This window comes from Aethalodelphis obliquidens, unplaced genomic scaffold (assembly GCF_003676395.1).
Source record: "Aethalodelphis obliquidens isolate GAN/ISIS:26980383/991018 unplaced genomic scaffold, ASM367639v1 scaffold138, whole genome shotgun sequence".
Taxonomy (NCBI): Eukaryota; Metazoa; Chordata; class Mammalia; order Artiodactyla; family Delphinidae; genus Aethalodelphis; species Aethalodelphis obliquidens.
Window position 1 is genome coordinate 267,072 of NW_020838082.1, and position 23,030 is coordinate 290,101.

Consider the following 23,030-nt stretch of genomic DNA (forward strand, 5'->3'; position numbering starts at 1 on the left):
ATGTTGGCTGTGGGTTTGTCATATATGGCCTTTATTATGTTGAGGTAAGTTCTATCTATACCTACTTTCTGGAGGGTTTTTATCATAAATGGGTGTTAAATTTTGACAAAAGGTTTTTCTGCATCTATTGAGATGATCATATGATTTTTCTACTTCAACTTGTTAATGCAGTGTTTCACATTGATTGATTTGCATATATTGAAGAATCCTTGCATTCCTGAGATAAACCCCACTTGATCATGGTGTGTGATCCTCTTAATATGCTGCTGGATTCTGTTTGAAAGTATTATGTTGAGGATTTTGCATTTATGTTCATCAGTGATGTTGGCCTGTAGTATTCTTTCTTTGTGACATCTTTGACTGGTTTTGGTATCAGGGTGATGGTGGCCTCATAGAATGAGTTTGGGAGCGTTCTTCCGTCTGCTATATTTTTGAAGAGTTTGAGAAGGGTAGATGTTAGCTCTTCTCTAAATGTTTGATAGAATTCACCTGTGAAGCCATCTGGTCCTGGGTTTGGGCATGTTGGAAGATTTTTAATCACAGTTCTTGTGATTGGTCTGTTTATATTTTCTATTTCTTCCTAGTTCAGTCTTGGACTGTTGTGCCTTTCTAAGAATTTGTCCATTTCTTCCAGGTGGTCCATTTTATTGGCATATATTTGATTGTAGTAATCTCACATGATCCTTTGTATTTATGCAGTGTCAGTTGTTACTTCTCCTTTCTCATTTCTAATTCTATTGATTTGATTCTTGTCCCTTTTTTTCTTGATGAGTCTGGCTAATGGTTTACCAATTTTGTTTATCATTTCAAAGAACCAGCTTTTAGTTTTATTGATCTTTGTTATTGTTTCCTTCATTTCTTTTTCATTTATTTCTGATCTGATATTTATGATTTCTTTTCTTCAGCTAACTTCGGGGTTTTTTGTTCTTCTTTCTCTAATTGCTTTAGGTGTAAGGTTAGGTTGTTTATTTGAGATGTTTCTTGTTTCTTGATGTAGGATTGTATTACTATAAACTTCCCTCTTAGAACTGCTTTTGCTGGATCTGATAGGTTTTCCGTCATCATGTTTTAATTGACATTTTTTCCTAGGTACTTCTTGACTCTCTCTTTGATTTCTTCAGTGATCTCTTGGTTCTTTAGTAGTGTATTGTTTATCCTCCATGTGCTTGTATTTTTTACAGCTTTGTTCCTATAATTGATATCTAGTCTTATAATGTTTTGCTCAGAAAAGATAGTTGATACAATTTCAATTTTCTTAAATTTACCACGGTTTGATTTGTGACCAAGATATGATCTATCCTCAAGAATATTCCATGAGCACTTGAAAAGAAAGTGTATTGTGTTTTTCTTGGATGGAATGTCCTATAAATATCAATTAAGTCCATCTTGTTTATAAAGCTTGGTTTCCTTATTTATTTTCATATTGGATAATCTGTCCATTGGTGAAGGTTGGGTGTTAAAGTCCCCTGAAATGATTGTGTTTCTGTCAAATTACACTTTTATGGCTGTTAGCATTTGCCTTATGTATTGAGGTGCTCCTATGTTGGGTGCATAAATATTTACCATTGTTTTATCTTCTTCTTGTATTGATCTCTTGATCATTATGTAGTGACCTTCTTTGTCTCTTGTAATAGTCTTTATTTTAAAGTCTATTTTGTCTGATACGAGACAAAGCTTTCTTCTGATTTCCATTTGCATGGAATATCTTTTTCCATTCCCTCACTTTCTGTCTGTATGTGTCCCTAGGTCTGAAGTGGGTCTCTTGTAGACAGCATACATACGGGTCTTGTTTTTGTATCCATTCAACCAGTCTCTGTCTTTTGGTTGGAGTATTTAATCCATTTACATTTAAGGTAATTATCGATATGTACATTCCTATTACCATTTTCTTGATTGTTTTGGGTTTGTTGTTGTAGGTCTTTTCCTTCTCTGTGTTTCCTTCCTGGAGAAGTTCGTTTAGCATTTGTAGTAAAGCTGCTTTGGTGGTGCTGAATTCTCTTAACTTTTGCTTGTCTGTAAATGTTTTAATTCCTCCATTGAATGTGAATGAGATCCTTGCTGGGTAGATTAATATTGGTTGTAATTTTTTCCCTTTCATCACTTTAAATATGTTCTGCCACTCTCTTCTGGCTTGCAGAGTTTCTGCTGAAAAATCAGCCATTAACTTATCAGGATTCCCTTTTATGTTTTTTGTTGTTTTTCTCTTGCTGCTTTTAATATTTTTTCTCTGTATTTAATTTTTGATAGTTTGATTAATATGTGTCTTGGCATGTTTCTCCTTGGATTTATCCTATATGGAACTCTCTGTGCTTCCTCTCCTTTATTGACCATTTCCTTTCCCATATTAGGGAAGTTTTCAACTATAATCTCTTCAATTATTTTCTCAGACCCTTTCTTTTTCTCGCCTTCTTCTGCAACCCCTATAATTCGAATGTTGGTGCATAATGTTGTCTGAGAGGTTTCAAAGACTTTCCTCAATTCTCTCCATTCTTTTTTCTTTATTCTGAGCAGCGGTAGTTATTTCCACTATTTTATCTTCCAGGTCTCTTATCCATCCTTCTGCTTCAGTTTTTCTGCTATTGATTCCTTCTAGAGAAATTTTAAATTCATTTATTGTGTTGTTCATCATTGTTTGCTTCATCTTTAGTTCTTCGAGGTCCTAGTTAAATGTTTCTTATATTTTCTCCATTCTATTTCCAAGATTTTAGATCATCTTTACTATCATTACTCTGAATTATTTTTCAGGTAGGCTGCCTGTGTAGGCTTCCTGGTGGTGCGACTGGTGCCTGTGTTCTGGTGGATGAGTTTGGATCTTGTCTTTCTGGTAGGCAGGACTGCATCCGGTGGTTTCTTTTGGGGTGTCTGTGACCTTATTATGATTTTAGACAGCCTCTCTGCTAATGGGTGGGGTTGTGTTCCTGTCTTGCTAGCTGTTTGGCATAGGGTGTCCATCATTGTATCTTGCTGGTCATGGAGTGGACCAGGTCTAAGTGTTGAGATTGTGATCTCTGGGAGAGTTTTCATTATTAATTTGAGCCAGAGTTCTCTTGTGGACCAATGTCCTGAACTTGGCTCTCTCACCTCAGAGGCACAGGCCTGGCACCTGGCTGGAGCACCAAGACCCTGTCAGCCACATGGATCACAAGAAAAGGGAGAAAAAAAGAAAGAAAGAAAGAAAAATAAAATAATTAAAACAAAAAGTAAAAATATTTATATTAAAAATAATAAAAATTTAAAGTAATAAAAAGAAAGAAGAGAGCAACCAAACCAAAAAATAAATCCACCAATGTTAAGAGCAAAAAACTTTACTAAAAAAGAAAAAAAAAACAAAACACAAAAAACAGACAGACAGAACTGTAGGACAAGTAGTAAGAGCAAAGCTATACACACAAAATCATAGAAAGAAACATACACACTCAGAAAAAGAGAAAAAGGAAAATAAATATATATATATTATAAAAAAAGGCAGAGAGCAACCCAATCAATAAACAAATCTACCAATGATAATAAACTCTAAATACTCAACTAAGATAGACATAAAATGAGAAAATAATTAGATGCAGAAAGCAAACCCCAAGTCTACAGTTGCTCCCGAACTCCACCCCCTCAATTTTGGGATGATATGTTTTCTATTCAGGTATTCCACAGATGCTGGGTGCATCAAGTTGACTGTGGCAATTAATCTGCTGCTCCTAGGCTGCAGGGAGAGATTTCCCTTTCTCTTCTTTGTTAGCACATCTCCTGGGGTTCAGCTTTGGATTTGGCCCTGCCTCTGCACGTCGGCCACCTCAGGACATCTGTTCTTCACTCAGACAAGACGGAATGAAAGGAGCAGCTGCTTCGGGGGCTCTGGCTCACTCAGGCCAGGGGTAGGAGGGAGGTGTACGGAGTGCAGGGCGAGCCTGCGGCAGCAGAGGCCAGCATACATTGCACCTGCCTGAGGCTGCCGTGTGTTCTCCCAGGGAAGTTGTCCCTGGATCACAGGACCCTGGCAGTTGCGGACTGCACAGACTCCTGGGAGAGGAGGTGTGGATAGTGACATGTGCTTGCACACAGGGTTCTTGGTGGTGGCAGCAGCAGCCTTAGCGTCTCATGCCCGTCTCTGGGGTCCGCGCTGATAGCTGCGGCTCATGCCCATCTCTGGAGCTTGTTTAGGCGGCGCTCTGAATCCCCTCTCCTCGCGCACCCCGCAACAATGGTTTCTTGCCTCTTAGGCAGTTCCGGACTTTTCCCCAGTCTCCCTCCCATCTAGCCGTGGTTCACTAACCCTCTTCAGGCTATGTTCACGCAGCCAACCCCAGTCCTCTCCCTGGGATCCGAACTCCAAAGCCCGAGCCTCATCTCCCAGCCCCTGCCTGCCCCGGCGGGTGAGCAGACAAGCCTCTCAGGCTGGTGAGTGCTGGTCGGCACCGATCCTCTGTGCGGGAATCTCTCTGCTTGCCCTCCGCACCCCTGTTTCTGCACTCTCTTCTGTGGCTCTGGAGTTTCTCCCCCCCCCCCCCCCCCATCTCCGCCAGTGAAGGGGCTTCCTAATGTGTGGAAACCTTTCCTCCTTCACAGCTCCCTCCCAGAGGTGCAGATCTCATCCCTATTCTTTTGTCTCTGTTTTTTCTTTTTTCGTTTGCCCTACCCAGGTACATGGGGAGTTTCTTGCCTTTTGGGAAGTCTGAGATCTTCTGCCAGTGTTCATTAGGTGTTCTGTAGGAGTTGTTCCACATGTAGATGTATTTCTGTTGTATTTGTGGAGAGGAAGGTGATCTCTACTTCTTACTCCTCCACTGTCTTGAAGGTCCCTCAGGTCTCCATATTTTAAAAGGATCTCCCTGTTCCAGTTTTTAAATCCTGAGTAAATCCCCATAAAGAATAGAATAGAGTAGAATAGAATAGAATAGAAAAGAATAGAATAGAATGGAACAGAATAGAATAGAATAGAATAGAAAAGAATAGAATAGAATGGAACAGAATAGAATAGGACAAACAAACAATCAAAAAATAAAGCCATGCCAATCTCATCTCATTTTCTGTGTTTTAGGTTTTATCAAGACAGGGTTTATTGCAGCTAACAGTTCACCTAGAAACTTTTGAGGTGGACACAGGAGGGGCCAGACTCTTCATACTCCTGCTTGCTGATCCACAGATGCAAGAAGTTCTACAGTGAGGCCAGGATGGAGATGCGCATCCACACAGAGTATTTGTGCTCAAGGGGGCACAATAATCTTGATCTTCATCATGCTGGGAGCCTGGGCAGCAACCTCCTTCTGCATCCTGTTGGCAATGCCTGGGTATATGGTGGTCCCACCAGACAACACTGTTTTTTCATAGAGGTCCTTGAGAATGTTGACATCAAATGTGACGGCAGTAGGTTGGAGCAAGCACCCCAAAGTTCTGCAAAGTGGCCAAGGACTTTGATTTTACATTGTTTTTTTTTTTTAAATCGTCGTTCCAAATATCATAAGCTGCATGTTACAGAAAGTCCCTTGCCTTCCCCAATGCCACCCCACTTCTCACTAGGAGAAGGGCCAGTCCTTGCCTAAATCCACACAGGCGAGGGTGATAGCATTGCTTCTGTGTAAATTATGTAATCCAATTTTTTAAAAAATCTTTGCCTTAACACTTGCTCTTTTTGTTTATGTTGAATGGCCAGCCATCATGGCTCCCCTTGTTTCCCCCACCTTGAGATGTATGAAGGCTTTTGGTCCCCCTGGGAGCAGGTTGAGGTGCGGAAGCAGCAGGACTCACCTGTGCACTGACTTGAGACCAGTTCAATAAAGTGTGCACCTTAAAGAAAAAAAGAAAGAAAAGAAATTTAAAAAAATAAAATAAAAGGAGCCCCCTGAACTGCCTAAAATGCTGCTTAGACCAGGTTCAACTTCTTTATTCCCATAGTCTTGGAATAAAATCACCCCAGGAAACTGCTTCATGGTACATTTATCCCCACCCTCATCCTGTCCTTAAATGCTTGATGTTAGAATCCCCCATTCTAACATCAAGCATTTAAGGACAGGATGAGGGTGGGGATAAATGATTCTTCATCAGAGAAAACATTTGATAGATGTAGAGAAGTAAAAACTAGTGCAAAGGGAGGATTTTTCTCCCTCTCACAGATTCAAAGAGGAAGCAATGTGGTAAAAAAAAAAACAAAAAAAAACAAACCAAAAAAAACACCAGTTCTTGCCTCTATGAGAATAAAGCATCACACCATGTATTTCATAAAAATAATAACCTATGAATAGCTAATAGTTTTTTGACCCAAAAGCTGCTAACAACGTTAGTATCCAAATCCTTAATTGTATCTGTTCATGATACTTTGTTGTATAGATGGTGTGAAAGTTGTTTCAATAATATGAGTATTTTATAATCGAGGTCTAAATGACATTGGTGTTTAATGTGATGATAATTGTGGGGAGGCTATTGAATCAAGAGTTCAAGTAGAAGATAAAACCTCAGTCATGTTGCACACTTTTTCAATGCAACCTTTGCCCAGCTTCCAATTTAAAGGGTCAAAATTACTTTTATCCCTATAGTAGAATGTTTCTTTCTTAGACTGAAATCAATTACTCTTGGCATGGAGTAATTAAATGAACTAATTAGATGTTGATTCAAATTAGGACCACACTGCTTTCAAACATTCTTGCACTAAACTCTATCAACTGTTTGTTGTTAGTATTTTTTCTGCCTCTGTTCTTGATGTTTTCTGGAAAATAACACTTGTTATAGGAGAAAATAATTACTAAATATTTTAATTGTTTTTTTACTCCTGGAAACTGAGAGGTTTTCTATAAATGTGAATTCACAAAAGAATATACCTCGTTGCCTATGTCTGCTGTCAACTCTACTACTCAGGTTAATTTAATTTCAATTATTTTAGTGCATATCATACTGTAAAGTGATTTCAATTTCTTCCTGATGTAACTATCCATTACTTTGTTGTTCTCTGGCTTATTGTATAAGATACATTTTTGCCTAATATTTTTGTATTATTTTATTATTTTCTTAAATCCTTAGCTGGATTGATAATGCAGTTCTGCTCCTCCAAGATTTTGAAGTCTAATACTGTCAGGTAGAAAACCAAATCAAATCACAATAAAGAATAAGGCTGAGACCATTTCCCTAGAGTAAATATGCATTGTTGTATATGACTAAAGGAATTATAGGGGTTTACTGTGTTTTGTAATTTCATTATATTTGAATGCATATGGATATATTTGTCTCATAGTAAATTTATCTTTCTCCTTCTTTCATAGATAAATTATCCTTTCATCTAAAAGCAAAGATGATAAAGACAAATTCATACATCATGGCACTCATCTCTCTGCACCATCAATTTAAAATGTGATGCATACCCCCAGTCTTTAGTTTAAAACTACTCTATGCTGACCTAAAGTAATACTGTTTCCTGATCTCACTCATGTGCCGTATATGTGCGTGAATATATTTCAAATGTAGGAGTTCATGATCATGATGTTCTGAAAACATAATGTGAACACAAGATCACCCCAGTGTTCAATGCACCATCCCTTCAGTGCAAACGTCTTGTGCCCCTATCCATTTGTAGACAATTCAATAGCTTGGAGCATTCTCTGGAGTATTATCCACATAAGCAGATCTATTGTCTCCTATCTACTTCAATATGTGAAATGTTATTTCTCACATCATCAGGTATGTATCATCATGTTGCTGTAAGTCAATTCTTCTCAGCTTAAGTATCTTTTGTTTTCTTCTTTCTCAACTATACTTATTTAGTTTGGGTCACAATTATGTAGAAAAAGAATCTGATATTCATTTTTAGACCACATACATTATTTTTAAATAAACAACAGAAATCAAACTTGGGAAAATGGAAGTCAAGGGAAAGGTCAGAACACCAGGATTCAAGCAGAGCTTGGATCAGGGCAGTGACAGAAGCTTAAGCAATAAGGGTTGAAAAACCCTTTTCAGAGTACTAAATTAACATTAGTCAGCACCAGGATATCTTAATTTTAGGATATCACTGCACCAAATTTTAAACACTGGGGAGAAAAGAAACTGCTCAGTTTCAAGCAGGTGTTTACTTCTGGATCAGTTAGTGATAGCCAGAAGTGCTTGGGTCACATAGCACATATGTGACCACAAGTCTGCTGCAAGAGACTCTGGGGCTAAGGTAAGCCAGAGTCCCCGAGAGGTGTCTTTCTCTAACAGTATAGACAAGTGCTAATAGGTTACAAACAGCTACTACTTAAGGGATTGGTGATATATTAATAGTATAGTTAGAGGAAAATATTATGAGAGTAGTTAATAAGGCAATAAACAGAGAAACACAATGTGGTTTACTTATTTTAACTGAGGACATTTAATATATATCTTCACAAAATCTTTCCTCTATGAGAACTTTTCTAATGATATCAGAACCTCAGAGGTCTTTTCTTGCACCCATTCCCATCCTACCTTGACGTAAAACCTAGGGCAAATCTCAATTTAATTTCCAGTGCTCTTTATTTATAAATTTATTTATTGAGATATTTCTTCTGATCTCTAATAAATGAACATTCTTTAGTTGGACCAGAATCATGTCTCTAACCCAGGCAAAGAATTTATGCAACAGACCATTTGAACAAATATTAAGGAAACCAAAACTGAAGGGGATTTCCAGGTCAACCAGAAGCTACCTTATAAAATGTGTTTAACTTTATTAGGTTAAATTAACTCGAAAGGGTTTAAATACTTTCAATGACTAGAGCAGGGAATTCATAGGTGAAGGTAGAAATAGGACATGAATTTAAGAGGAAGAAAACCAAATAAAGGGGAATAGGAAAGTGGTGGTTTGTTTGTTTTTTGTTTTCTCAATGACCGCTAGCAGGATCAAGCCTACATCTATGAACATTTTTGGTGGATTTGTCACAAGATTTCTCATCCTTAACAAGACACCTGAGAACTCAGTCTCTTCTAAAGGAGAAATGAATACTAACTTGGAGAAAGGGTTTTTTTTTTTTTTTTTTTTGTAATCATATAGGACTGGCCTATACTTCATTGCCTAGGGTTTTTGTTTCTTTGTTTGTTTGTTTTGTTTCCTTTTGTTTTCTGCTGTCTGACTCATGTGTTAAATTCTTCATTGACTTCTGGAAGCTTATGTTTCTTCCTGTTATATTCTACAGTAATGTTTATTAAACATCCAAAGCCAAGCTGTGATTTAATCGGGACTTAGATGCTTACATTATAACATAATGTTAATGTAAGTATGTTAACTTTTTATACACGTGTATGTTTGTCCTATATTCATATTTATAGTTTCCTCAATATATCACCTATTTATGGATAAGGGTCAAGTTTTTAATGTCAAGATGCACTAGGAAAAGTAAATCAATATTATGTCCTCATAAATGGACTAATTCTTACTGGAGGAATGAGTCTTATAATGATGCCATACTGTGTCTATGTAAGATGTTATAATGTTACCAAATGACCTGGAATATTTCATTAATATATTTAACCTATTTAGATATACAGGTAGTGAGAATAACTTTTGTCAGCAGAATATTTTAAAAAATACATTACACACTTTATTAGCCAGCCTCTTTTCACTTAACTACTTGATGGACCAGTCGATGAGCCCTGTTGCCTCTGTAAATAACATTGATTGATGCCTCGGTTACATCAAATGCCTATAACAGGTCAGCTTCCTTCTGAATAGCCATTAGCTTTGGCTTCCACCATGTGGGTTTTATACTTAAGAAGATAGGATGAATTTTTCTCAAAGCTAGTTATGCCACTTGTATTCACAATTACAGCAATGTCACTTACATATTAAGAAAGTTAAAATAGATTTGAAATAGAAAAGATTTATTATTTTGATACAAACTATTGTGTATCATTTTGTAAATCAATAGAAATAATATAAGGGAAAAATAGGTGTGGACCAGATAACTGTGAAATATCGGGATATAGAAATAGAATAGGTTTTTATATAGGCTGTCACACAAGTGTTTTCAAATTCTCTTTGCAGAGTGAAAAAACTAAACCCAGAAATATTAAATGATATATGATGGGTATGTTTCATGTGATGATGATAATATCAATTGTCATTCGACAACCTGTATCTGTAAAAATGCCTTCTTCTCCATAAAAATATAAATTAATAAATTATATAAATACATATCTGTAGATGTATGCATGTGTATATACATGCACTGCGTGCTTGTATACAAATTTCTATATAATTTTCTTTATTCATTTTTGAATTCATTTCAAGAAACCAGACCAAAATAAATAATCTTACCTTAACTGACTTAAAAATTTACTTCTATTGGCTTACTCTACAGACACAGAAAGAGAAAAAAAAATACTCTGACTTCACTCATCAATTACATTTTTTTTTTTTTGCGGTACGTGGGCCTTTCACTGTTGTGGCCTCTACCGTTGCAGAGCACAGGCTCCGGACGCGCAGGCTCAGCGGCCATGGCTCACGGTCCAGCCGCTCCACAACATGTGGGATCTTCCCGGACCGGGGCACGAACCCATGTCCCCTGCATCGGCAGGCGGACTCTCAACCACTGCGCCACTAGGGAAGCCCTCATCAATTACATTTTTAAGATGGCAAGTTTGGAGCTGTCGAGTTGACACCTCAGGTAAAAGATTTACTGTTTTTTCCAAAGCTTGAGGGGTGAATTGTGTTATCTCTGTTTTATAATCTCTCATAACTAATATTATTTTGAAAAATAGAGTGTAAAATTATAGCATAAAGAACAATTAGTCCTGCTATTCTTAAGTCACTAGACCAGGATACCTTGTAATTTTGAGGTAATTTCTTTTTTCTTCTCTAGACATGAGTATTCCTTTGTAAAGAACATGAAAGCACATAGGAAGAAGAGAGAGTTTCTCTTGAAAATTCAGGCAAGACTGTTCTAACATGAGCCAATTTTTAACAGAATATTTTTCCTTTACTCTTCTTTAACATAGATCCCCACTCTGTAATACAACTTTTTACTTTAATGATGTCAGAGCAAAAAATTTCACCAGATCATATTAAACAGGCAAGGAAGACTTTATTCAAGGGAAGAGAGGCTGGAACTCAGTCTGAGCTCAGCTCCACTGAGATAAAGAGCAGGATGATTTTAAGACTGGGGGAGGAGGTGTGTAGGCCACGTGCATTTGTTAAATCATTTTAGGAAAAGGAAAAGTTAACTTCCTCATATCTTTATTATAGGAGTGAGGTGCCCACTGAAGTTACCCTCCTACTTTCCCCCAAACACTGGGAGATGGAGAAGCTATCTTCCTTGATGATTGCAAAGGGATGATTCTTAAGTCCTTGAGAAACATATTCTTGGGTTGTAAAACTGATAAGAGTCTTTTAAATTGATTTACATCTCAAAGGCGCAGAGTAAGAATTTTCAATTGCAAGTATTCTCAAAAAAAAAAAAAAAAAAAAGGCTCTAAGGAAAGGGAGGTCAAGACCTAGAATCTGGATCTGGAATCAGCCTGTCTAAAGTTTAGTTTAACTGAAGAAGACATTAAAGCTGCCTTGGTCAGTGGAAATACTCTATTTCTTCAGTGGGCAGTGTGGTAGCCACTGGCCACATGTGGCTACTGAGCACTTGGAATGAGGCTATTATGACTGAGTTATTGAATATTTAATTGTATTTACATTCAGTTAAGGTAAATTTAATTAGCCACATTAATTAAATGTGGCTAGTGGCTGCAGTATTGCACAGCATAGATATAAATTAAGGCTTAATCGATAGTTATTATTTTGAACAAAAGTAGAATCGTAGTTAAAAATGAAAAATAGGGCTTCCCTGGTGGCGCAGTGGGTGAGAGTCTGCCTGCCGGTACAAGGGACACGGGTTCGTGCCCTGGTCCGGGAAGATCCCACATGCCGCGGAGCGGCTGGGCCCGTGAGTCGGCCGCTGAGCCTGCGCATCCGGAGCCTGTGCTGCGCAACGGGAGAGGCCACAACAGTGAGAGGCCCGCGTACCGCAAAAAAAAAAAAAAAAAAGAAAAAGAATTGATCCTTTGTAAAGCATCTGCATTTATGTTTGGAATATTTGATGTGCTCCTTTTGGTTGCTGTTCTCTAATTTTTTGTTGTCATGTTCTTTCACTTATGATGGATCATCAAAAATCACCAATTAAACACACACCAACTTATTAATTTTCAAATATGTGTGCTCGATTATTACTCATTTTCCAAATATAAGAAAGGCACCACAGCAGCATGAAATTTCTTGAGAGAGAAGAGTAAACTTCCAAGTTTTGCATTTCTGCTTTGGTAACAATTGTGTTATATGTTCAGTGCTTGAAATGCACAACACTGTATTTCAAAACCAGGATCTCTCTTTACCTTTCTCTGAAAGTGCCATTGGTTGTTTATCTCACTTTTTTTTTTTCCTGAATGAGTGAAGTGGTTAAATGCCCATGTCCATAAGTAGATAATTTTCCCACTTTCTATTCCATTTTTGCTGCAGGGGGTGGAAATCTTCAGCTGATTTCTCTGCATTCTCATTCCTTTTTTGGTTTCCTTTGTTTTTGAAAGACATACAACTTCATCCTAAGATTAACATTTGTCCTCACGTTATCTCTTTATCTAGCCGTCTCTTTAGTACCTATATTAGTCATCAATTCTCCTCCCACTTGTAATGTCAACCTCTCTACTGATTCTTTCTCTGACCTGAGCCTAAAGTTAAAAAAATTTCCAGCCAAGAACCAATTAAACTATAGCAAAATAACAACAACCCCCTACATACTCTCTTGGTTAGGTTATGATCACTTGCTCCAATTTTTAATGTGTTCAAATATGAGTAAGGCTTAAAGACATTCCCAGAATCCCTATTAACAAACATAATCTAGGAAAAGAAACAAATAAACAGAAACTAACCCAGTCTTACAGATATAGAAGTAAAAATTGTTAAAAAAGAAAAAAAGGTACAAAAGAGAAAGCAAGCAGTGAATCCAATATAGTACCAAAAAACTTAATACACTATACCCAAGTAGGTTTCATAGAAAAAATGAAAGAATGTTTCATCATTTGGTTATTTGTTAATATAACACATCATTTCATTAAGTCATAAAGGAAAATATGTGAGAGGTTGTATAGAATTCCATCTTAAAAAACAGTACAAACTAGGAAAGAAAAGTTCAAAGTATAGACTCTGATAATCCAGGTTGAAGACTTGGCTTTGTCCCAGTTTTGCTGTGTCTCCTTGACCAATTCATGTAACTTCTCTCTGCTTATTTTATTATCTGTAAAATTGGAATAACAATAGTACCTGATTCATACAGTTTAGAGGATAAAAGAGCTAGTTCATTTAAAGCATTTTACTGAGTGTTTGGCACAAGATAAAACCTCAATGCATATTAGGTACTAATATTTTTATTATATTATACTATTTTATATATGTAATATTTCAGTTGACTCTTGAACAACACAGGTTTAAACTGCACAGGTCTATTTATATGCTGATTTTTTAACATAGTAAATACTACAGTACTACATGATCCACCACTTTTAGCTGAATCTGAGGATTCGAAACAATGGATACGGAGGGCTGACTATAAAGTTGTACGTGGAATTTCGACTGCTTGGAGGGTAGGAACCTCTAACCCTCGAGTTGTTCAAGAGTCAAATGTATATTACATTATATTACATTACATTACATTATATTATATTATATTATATTATATTAATTTGCTTTCTACTTTAGCGCCAATGTTTTCCAGAGTCCTTCTTTACTGTTTTCTTACTACCATGTGGGCAACCTCATTCATTACTAAAACGTGGCTTTTCAGATTTGACTGGCAAATTTGTTATAGCTCATATCTCTATAATGTTCCAGCCTCATCCATATTCTCAGCTATCAATACTTATTGTACATGACTACTAGGTTGTCTTTGATAGATCACTATATCAAATGTAAAATAACTACCACTACCTTCCGTCTCTCTACCTTAACCTCATGTTTGCTTCTTACCTAGGCACTCTCTATACTGATTTAGGCAATATTGATTCTAACTCTTAAATTAAAAATTTTAAAAATACTTGCTTTTTCTCCCTCACCTAAACTATATGGCTATTGTTAATATTATACAGGTGAAATGGAAAAACAATCAGTTTGGAAATTTTTGGCACATGACAAGAATTTGTTCCATATTAATGACTAAAGGAGTATGATAAGTCACCAATAAGATGTGTATTTTCAGTGTCTGTCAGCTTCTTTTAATTTAATTTCCCCTCCCACAATTTAGATTAGGTTTTCTTCTGGTCTTTCCCAGGCTACAGAATCTGCCTCTGATTTTCCAGCTTCCCAATTAATCCTTTATAGTTTCAGTATATTCAATGGGCTTCATTTATTATAGCTTATACTTTAAAACCTCTTAGTAGCTTTTCAAGCCCTTCAGAATCATTTCCGGCCATGCTTTTTCATTCTTGAATCTCTGCTCATTTTAGTCCTTGGCCACACCCAGAACTGCTATATTTCCCAAACAACCCAGGATTTTTCTCATATTTTTGGCTTTCTACACACAATGTTTCCCTTGTTTGAGTCACTCTCCCCCTTTCCCACTTGGAAAAATACTGATGTTACCTTCTTTGAGACCCAACTAAACTGCTATCTCTTCTACGAAAATCTCTTTTCTCCAAAAAACTTTGTAATATAAAAATTTCTCCCACTGAACTTACAAAACGTAATTGTGGTATCTTATCAAATTATATTATAAATATTTTATGCTTTCATTTTTTTCCTAGTAGAGTGTGAGTTCTTAGCAATTAGGTATTGTTTTCTTAATATCTGTACATTCATATAATTAATGACTTGCCTTAATTGGTCTTTACATGCATGACTAATATTTTGGAATATGTGCATCATTCAAGAAAACATGTTACTAAAGTTTGTTATTTAGTTTTCAACGATAAGAAGTCTCTATTAAAATTGTTTTTAAAAAAGATTTCTTACCCCCATGTTAAAAAAAACCCTTAAAACTGTAATAATTAAATATTAAGACTGTTTAATAATTAAACTTTAATTCAATTTATAATGTTATTTTGAATGTTTTAAGATATGAAATAATCTGTATTTGATTATTTCAACTTTTCAAACATTCTTTTAATTATTGAATTTTCATTCATTTTGGCTCATTCTCTCTAGTATTTTAGAGGATAGATCGCCACCTGGTGGAAATTTTAACTAAATGACCTAAAACAATTTTGTGTAGCTTTTTTGTTATTGTTATTATGAGCATGCTAATAAGGATTCCTCTTGCAGTAGAGAAAATGTATTAAATTAATGAGCTGAAATCTAGTGTAAAATAAGAGCAAATACGTTTTAAAATTAAACAAATGTGTTTCTGCTTGCCTTAACCATCCATTTGTATCACAATGAATTTCATACTGTGAATATTAAGGCTGTTGAAACTCAACAGATAGAAAAATAACCATTGGTGACTTAAATCATAAACCATGATTTGCTTTTGCTGATATCAGGCAAGTTAAAAAAAAATCTCTAAATTTCTATTGTTTTTGTTTTAGTAAGTCTCATATACAAACATTTCAAAACTGATCATACTTATTTCTGAAGCAATAAATTATTGAGAATAATTCTAGTGGTTGGTAGAGTTTCTTTCTAAGATTCTAGAGTAGCTGATTATATCCTCAGTACAATTCTTGACATCACCTCGAAAGGCAGTGTATTTTCATCTAATGAGGGTGTTATTCTTGTTGGATACAGTTTCATTTCCCCAAAATTAAAATTTAATATCGCCATAATGGAATGTTTGCCTAGACATGCTAGGCCTGACAGAGATGATTTATGTTTCTGAAAATATAACTAAATTGCACAGAGCCTTTGAGGAACCTAAAAGCAGAATGTGTTAGAGAATGAGGGTTACATTGTGAAGGAGGAAAGCTCAAGAGCAGTCCCAGTTCAGTTACTAATTCACTGTGTGATCTTAATAATAATGATAATAATAATGATAGAAATATTATTATTTATAAGATAATGCAAAGTAGTTTTATATCACATTTTATTAAATCTTCACAACAATCATATGATCCAGGTTCCCTTATCATCTAGATGGTATAAATCACAAAACAAGTTCAGAGATACAAAATATCTTTCAAGTTCAAAGGACACTGCCAGAAAATTCAGTGAGACTATCTGAGGTTCTGTTTGCCCACTGGAAAAATAATAATCTCTAAATATTTTTCAAGATTTTAGTTTCTCATGAGTTGAATCATAATTACTAGATATGTTTCATTATGGGAAGAATTCATGTGTTTCTAAATTATGTTATGCATATTTTATTATGATTCTATCATACATAGATAATGTATGGTATAATACTAATGTAAAGAACAATCCAGAAAAATATAAATGCATAGTTCAAATAAATTAAAACAATGAACCGTAGCAGTTTTTATGGTTAGCACTGTGGAAGTTCCCAGCTACTTATACATGATTATAACAGTCATCTGCAACTGATTTGGATGTAAGATTTATGTAAAATCGTTGACAATAATCTCTTTAATTTTCTTTAAAATTATATTTCCTATGTATCCATAACTAAACATAACTTAGTTTTGCCTGTTTTTCTCATTTAATCACACTGTACATTACTTCATGTCCTGTTTGTCTTAGTCAATAATGTTTGTAAAAAATTTTTTTTTTATTTGAAAGAATAAACCAATTATTATATTTTATTATTATTTTTTAACATCTTTATTGGAGTATAATTGCTTTACAATGGTATGTTAGTTTCTGCTTTATAATAAAGTGAATCAGCCATACATATAATCCCATAGATCCTCCCATTGCATCTCCCTCCCACGCTCCCTATCCAACCCCTCTAGGTGGTCACAAAGCACCGAGCTGGTATCCCTGTGTTATGTGGCTGCTTCCCACTACCTATCTATTTTACATTCAGTAGTGTATATATCTCCATGTCACTCTCTCATTTCGTCCCACCTTACCCTTCTTCCTCCCCATATCCTCAAGTCCATTCTCTACATCTGCGTCTTTATTTCTCTACTACCCCTAGGTTCTACAGAACCTTTTTTTTTTTAGATTCAATATACATGTGCTAACATATGGTATTTGTTTCTCTCCTTCAGACTTACTTCACTCTGTATGACAGACTCTAGGTCCACTGACCTCACTAAAAATAACTCAATTTCGATTATTTTTCTGGCTGAGTAATATTCCACAGTATATATGTGCCACATTTTCTTTATCCACTCCTCTGTCGAAGGTCACTTAGGATGCTTCCATGTGCTAGCTATTGTAAGTAGAGCTGTAATGAACATTGTGCTACATGACTCTTTTTGAATTATGGTTTTCCCAGGGTAAATGCCCAGTAGTGGGATTGCTGGGTCGTATGGTAGCTCTATTTTTATTTTTGAAAGGAACCTCCATACTGTTCTCTGTAGTGGCTGTATCAATTTATATTCCCACCAACAGTGCAAGATGGTTCCCTTTTCTTCACGCCCTCTCCAACATTTATTATTTGTAGAAATTTTGATGATGGCCATTCTGACTGGTATGAGGTGATACCTCATTGTAGTTCTGATTTGAATTTCTCTAATGACTAGTGATGTTGAGCATCCTTTCATGTGTTTATTGGCAATCTGTATATCTGCTTTGAAGAAATGTTTATTTAGGTCTTCTGCCCATTTTTGGATTGGATTATTTATTTTTTTTTATATTGAGCTGGAATGGGCTGCTTGTAAATTTTGGAGCTTAATCCTTTGTCAGTTCCTTCATTTGCAAATATTTTCTTCCATTCTGAGAGTTATCCTTTAGTCTTGTTTACGGTTTCCTTTGCTGTGCAAAAGCTTTTAAGTTTCATTAGGTCCCATTTCTTGCTTTTTTGTTTTTAGTTCCATTTCTCTAGGAGGTGGGTCAAAAAGGATCTTGCTGTGATTTATGTCATAGATGTCCTGCCTATGTTTTCCTCTAAGAGTTTTATAGTGTCTGGCCTTACATTTAGGTCTTTAATCCATTTTGAGTTTATTTTTGTGTATGGTGTTAGGGAGTGTTCTAATTTCATTCTTTTACATGTAGCTGTCCAGTTTTCCCAGCACCACTTATCGAAGAGGCTGTCTTTTCTCCATTGTATATTCTTGCCTCTTTTATCAAAGATAAGGTGACCATATGTGCGTGGGTTTATCTCTGGGCTTTCTATCCTGTTCCATTGACCTATATTTCTGTTCTTGTGCCAGTACCATAGTGTCTTGATTACTGTAGCTTTGTAGTATAGTCTGAAATCAGGGAGCCTGATTTCCTCCAGCTCTGTTTTTCTTTCTCAAGATTGCTTTGGCTATTCAGGGTATTTTCTTTTTCCATATAAATTGTGAACTTTTTTTTTCTAGTTCTGTGAAAAAACCATTGGTAGTTTGATAGGGCTTGCATTGAATCTGTAGATTGCTTTGGGTAGTAGAGTCATTTTCACAATGTTGATTCTTCCAATCCAAGAATGTAGTATATCTCTCCATCTGTTTGTATCATCTTGAATTTCTTTTATCAGTGTCTTGCAGTTTTCATCACACAGGTCTTTTGTCTCCTTACGTAGGTTTATTCCTAGATATTTTATTCTTTTCATTGCAATAGTAAATGGGAGTGTTTCCTTAATTTCTCTTTCAGATTTTTTTTTCATTAGTGTATAGGAATGCCAGAGATTTCAGTGCATTAATTTTGTATCCTGCTACTTTACCAAACTCTAGTAGTTTTCTGGTAGCATCTTTAGGATTCTCTATGTATAGTATCATGTCATCTGCAAACAGTGACAGCTTTATTTCTTCTTTTCCAATTTGGACTCCTTTTATTCTTTTTTCTTCTCTGATTGCTGTGGCTAAAACTTCCAAAACTATGTTAAATAATAGTGCTGAGAATGGACAACCTTGTCTTTTTCCTGATCTTGGAGGAAATGGTTTCAGTTTTTCACCATTGAGAACAATGTTGGCTGTGGGTTTGTCATATATGGCCTTTATTATGTTGAGGTAAGTTCCCTCTATGCCTACTTTCTGGAGGGTTTTTATTGTAAATGGGTGTTGAATTTTGTCAAAAGCTTTCTCTGCATCTATTGAGATGATCATATGGTTTTTCTCCTTCAATTTGTTAATACGGTGTATCACATTGATTGATTTGCATATATTGAAGAATCTTTGCATTTCTGGGATAAACCCCACTTGACCATGGTGTATGATCCTTTTAGTGTGCTTCTGCATTCAGATTGCTAGCATTATGTTGAGGATTTTGCATCTATGTTCATCAGTGATAATGACCTGTAGGTTTCTTCCTTTGTGACATTTTTTTGGTTTTGGTATCAGGGTGATGGTGGCCTCGTAGAATGACTTTGGGAATGTTCCCGCCTCTGCTATATTTTGGAAGAGTTTGAGAAGGATAGGTTTTAGCTCTTCTCTAAATGTTTGATAGAATTCACCTGTGAAGCCATCTGGTCCTGGGCTTTTGTTTGTTGGACGATTTTCAATCACAGGCTCAATTTCAGTGCTTGTGATTGGTCTGTTTATATTTTTTACTTCTTCTTAGTTCAGCCTCGGATGATTGTGCTATTCTACAAATTCGGCCATTGCTTCCAGGTTGTTGATTTTATTGGCTATACTTGCTTGTAGTAATCTCACATGATCCTTTGTATTTCTGCAGTGTCAGTTGTTACTTCTGGTTTTTCATTTCTATTTTTGTTGTTTTGAGTCTTCTCCCTTTTTTCTTGATGAATCTGGCTAATTGTTTATCTGTTTTGTTTATCTTCTGAAAGAACCAGCTTTAGTTTTATTAATCTTTGCTATTGTTTCCTTTCCTTTTCATTTATTTCTGATCTGATCTTTATGATTTCTTTACTTCTACTAACTTCGGGGGTTTTAATTGTTTTAGGTGTAAGCTTAGGTTGTTTATTTGAGATGTTTCTTGTTTCTTGAGGTAGGATTGTATTGCTATCAACTTCCCTCTTAGAACTGCTTTTGATGCATCCCATAGGTTTGGGGGCATTGTGTTTTCACTGTCATTTGTTTCTAGGTATTTCTTGATTTCATCTTTGATTTCTTCAGTGATCTCTTGGTTATTTAGTAGTGTATTGTTTAGCCTCCATGTCTTTGTATTTTTTACATATTTTTTCCTGTAATTGATTTCCAATATCATAGCATTGTGGTCAGAAAAGATACTTGTTATGGTTTCAATTTTCTTAAATTTACCAAGGCTTGATTTGTGACCCAAGATATGATCTATCCTGGAGAATGTTCCATGAGCACTTGAGAAGAAAGCGTATTACATTGTTTTTGGATAGAATGTCCTATAAATATTGATTAAGTCCATCTTGTTTAATGTATCATTTAAAGCTCGTGTTTCCTTATTTATTTTCATTTTGGATGATCTGTTCATTGGTGAAAGTGGGGTGTTAAATTCCCCTACAATGACTTTGTTACTTGATTTCCCTTTTTATGGCTCGTAGTGTTTGCCTTATGTATTGAGGTGCTCCTATGTTGGGTGCATAAATATTTACAATTGTTATATCTTCCTCTTGAATTGATCCGTTGATCATTATGTTTTGTCCTTCTTTGTCTCCTGTAATAGTCTTTATTTTAAAATCTATTTTGTCTGATATGAGAATTGCTACTCCAGCTTTCTTTTTATTTCCATTTGCATGGAATATCTTTTTCCATCCCCTGACTTTCAGTCTGTATGTGTCTCTAGGTCTGAAGTGGGTCTCTTGTAGACAGCATATATATAGGTCTTGTTTTTGTATCCATTCAGCCAGTCTGTGTACTTTGGTGGGAGCATTTAATCCATTTACATTTAAGGTAATTATCAATATGTATGTTCCTATTACCATTTTCTTGATTGTTTTGGGTTTTGTTATTATAGGTCTTTTCCTTCTATGTGTTTACTGCCTAGAGAAGTTCCTTTAGTATTTGTAGTAAAGCTGGTTTGGTGCTGCTGAATTTTCTTAGTTTTTACTTGTCTGTAAAGGTTTTAATTTCTCAGTCAAATCTGAATGAGTTCCTTGCTGGGTAGAGTAATCTTGGTTGTAGGTTTTTCCCTTTCATCACTTTAAATATGTCCTGCCACTCCCTACTGGCTTACAGAGTTTCTGCTGAAAGATTAGCTGTTAAACGTATGGGGATTCTCCTGTATATTATTTGTTGATTTTCCCTGCTGCTTTTAACATTTTTTCTTTGTATTTAATTTTTGATAGTTTGATTAATATGTGTCTTGGTGTGTTTCTCCTTGGATTTATCCTGTATGGGACTCTCTGTGCTTCCTGGACTTGATTGACTATTTCCTTTCCCATATTACTGAAGTTTTCAACTCTAATCTCTTCAAAAATTTCTCAGACCCTTTCTTTTTCTTGTCTTCTTCTTGGACCCCTATAATTCGAATGTTGGTGCATTTAATGTTTTCCCAGAGGTCTCAAAGACTGTCCTCAATTCTCATCATTCTTTTTTCTTTATTCTGTGTTGTGGTAGTGATTTCCACTATTTTATCTTCCAGGTCACTTATCCGTCCTTCTGCCTCAGTTAGTCTGCTATTGATTCCTTATAGAGAATTTTTAATTTCATTTATTGTGCTGTTCCTGATTGTTTGTTTGCTCTTTAGTTCTTCTAGATCCTTGTTAAATGTTTCTTGTATTTTCTGCATTCTATTTCCAAGATCTGAATCATCTTTGCTATCATTACTCTGAATTCTTTTTCAGGTAGACTGCCTATTTCCTCTTCATTTGTTTGGTCTGATAGGTATTTACTTTGCTCCTTTATCTGTTGTGTTTCTCTCTGTCCTTTCAATTTGCTTAACTTACTGTGTTTGGGGTCACCTTTTCTTAGGCTGCATGTTCAGTTTCTGTTGTTTTTGGTGTCTGCCCCCAGAGGCTAAGGTTGGGTCAGTGGGTTTTGTAGGCTACCTGGTGGAGTGCACTGTTGCCTGTGTTCTGGTGGATGAGGCTGGATCTTGTCTTTCTGGTGGCAGGATCGTGTCCGGTGGTATGTTTTGGGGTGTCTGTGACCTTATTATGATTTTAGGCAGCCTCTCTGCTAATGGGTGGGGTTGTGTTCATGTGTTGCTAGTTGTTTGGCATAGGATGTCCAGCACTGTAGCTTGTTGGTCATTAAGTGGAGCTGGGTCTTCACATTGAGATGGAGATCTCTGAGAGAGCTTTTGCCATTTGATATAACATGGAGCCCAGAAGTCTCTGGTGGAACAATGTCCTGAACTCAGCTCTCCCACCTCAGAGTCATAGCCCTGACACCCGGCTGGAGCACCAAGACCCTGTCAGGTACACAGCTTAGAAGAAAAGGGAGAAAAGAATTAATTAATTAATTAATTAATTAAAATATTTTTATTAAAATAAAAAAATTTAGTAAAAACAAAAAAATTTTAAGTAATAAAAAAAAGAAGGAAGAGAGCAACGATACCCAAAAACAAATCCACCAATGATAATAAGCGCTAAAAACTATACTCAAAAAAAAAAACGGACAGACAGAACCATAGGACAAATTGTAAAAGCAAAGCTATACAAAGTCACATGAAGAAGCATACACATACACAGTCACAAAAAGTAAAAGGAAAAAATATATATCTAAATATATAAAAAAAGGAAGAGAGCAACCAAATCAATAAACAAATCTACAAATGAAAATAAATTCTAAATACTAAACTAAGATAAACATAAGACCAGAAACAAATTAGCTGCAGAACACAAACCCCAAGTCTACAGTTGCTCCCAAAGTCCACCACCTCAATTTTTGGATGATTCTTTGTCTATTCATGTATTCCACAGATGAACTGTACATCAAGTTGATTGTGGAGATTTAATCCCCTGCTCCTGAGGTTGCTGGGAGATATTCCCTTTCTCTTCTTTGTTCACATAGCTCCTGGGGTTCAGCTTTGGATTTGGCCCCACCTCTGCATGTAGGTCCCCTGAGAGCATCTGTTCTTCCCCCAGCCAGGATGGGGTTAAAGCAGCAGCTGATTAGGGGCTCTGGCTCACTCAGGCATAATGCGGGGGGCCTGCAGCTGTAGAGGCCGGCATGACATTGCAAGAGCCTGAGGCATGCCGTGTGTT

At 36.0% G+C, this 23,030-nt stretch overlaps 1 long non-coding RNA gene across 1 annotated transcript; it reads right to left on the reverse strand.

Annotated features, from left to right (window-relative positions):
- Positions 1-579: 579 nt before the first annotated feature.
- LOC113616423 (uncharacterized) lies at positions 580-19,656 on the reverse strand. Its single transcript, XR_003431297.1, has 3 exons — positions 19,600-19,656; positions 713-717; positions 580-672 (listed from the first exon to the last, which is right to left on the reverse strand). It is a non-coding gene; the product is annotated as an uncharacterized LOC113616423 (long non-coding RNA).
- Positions 19,657-23,030: the final 3,374 nt, after the last annotated feature.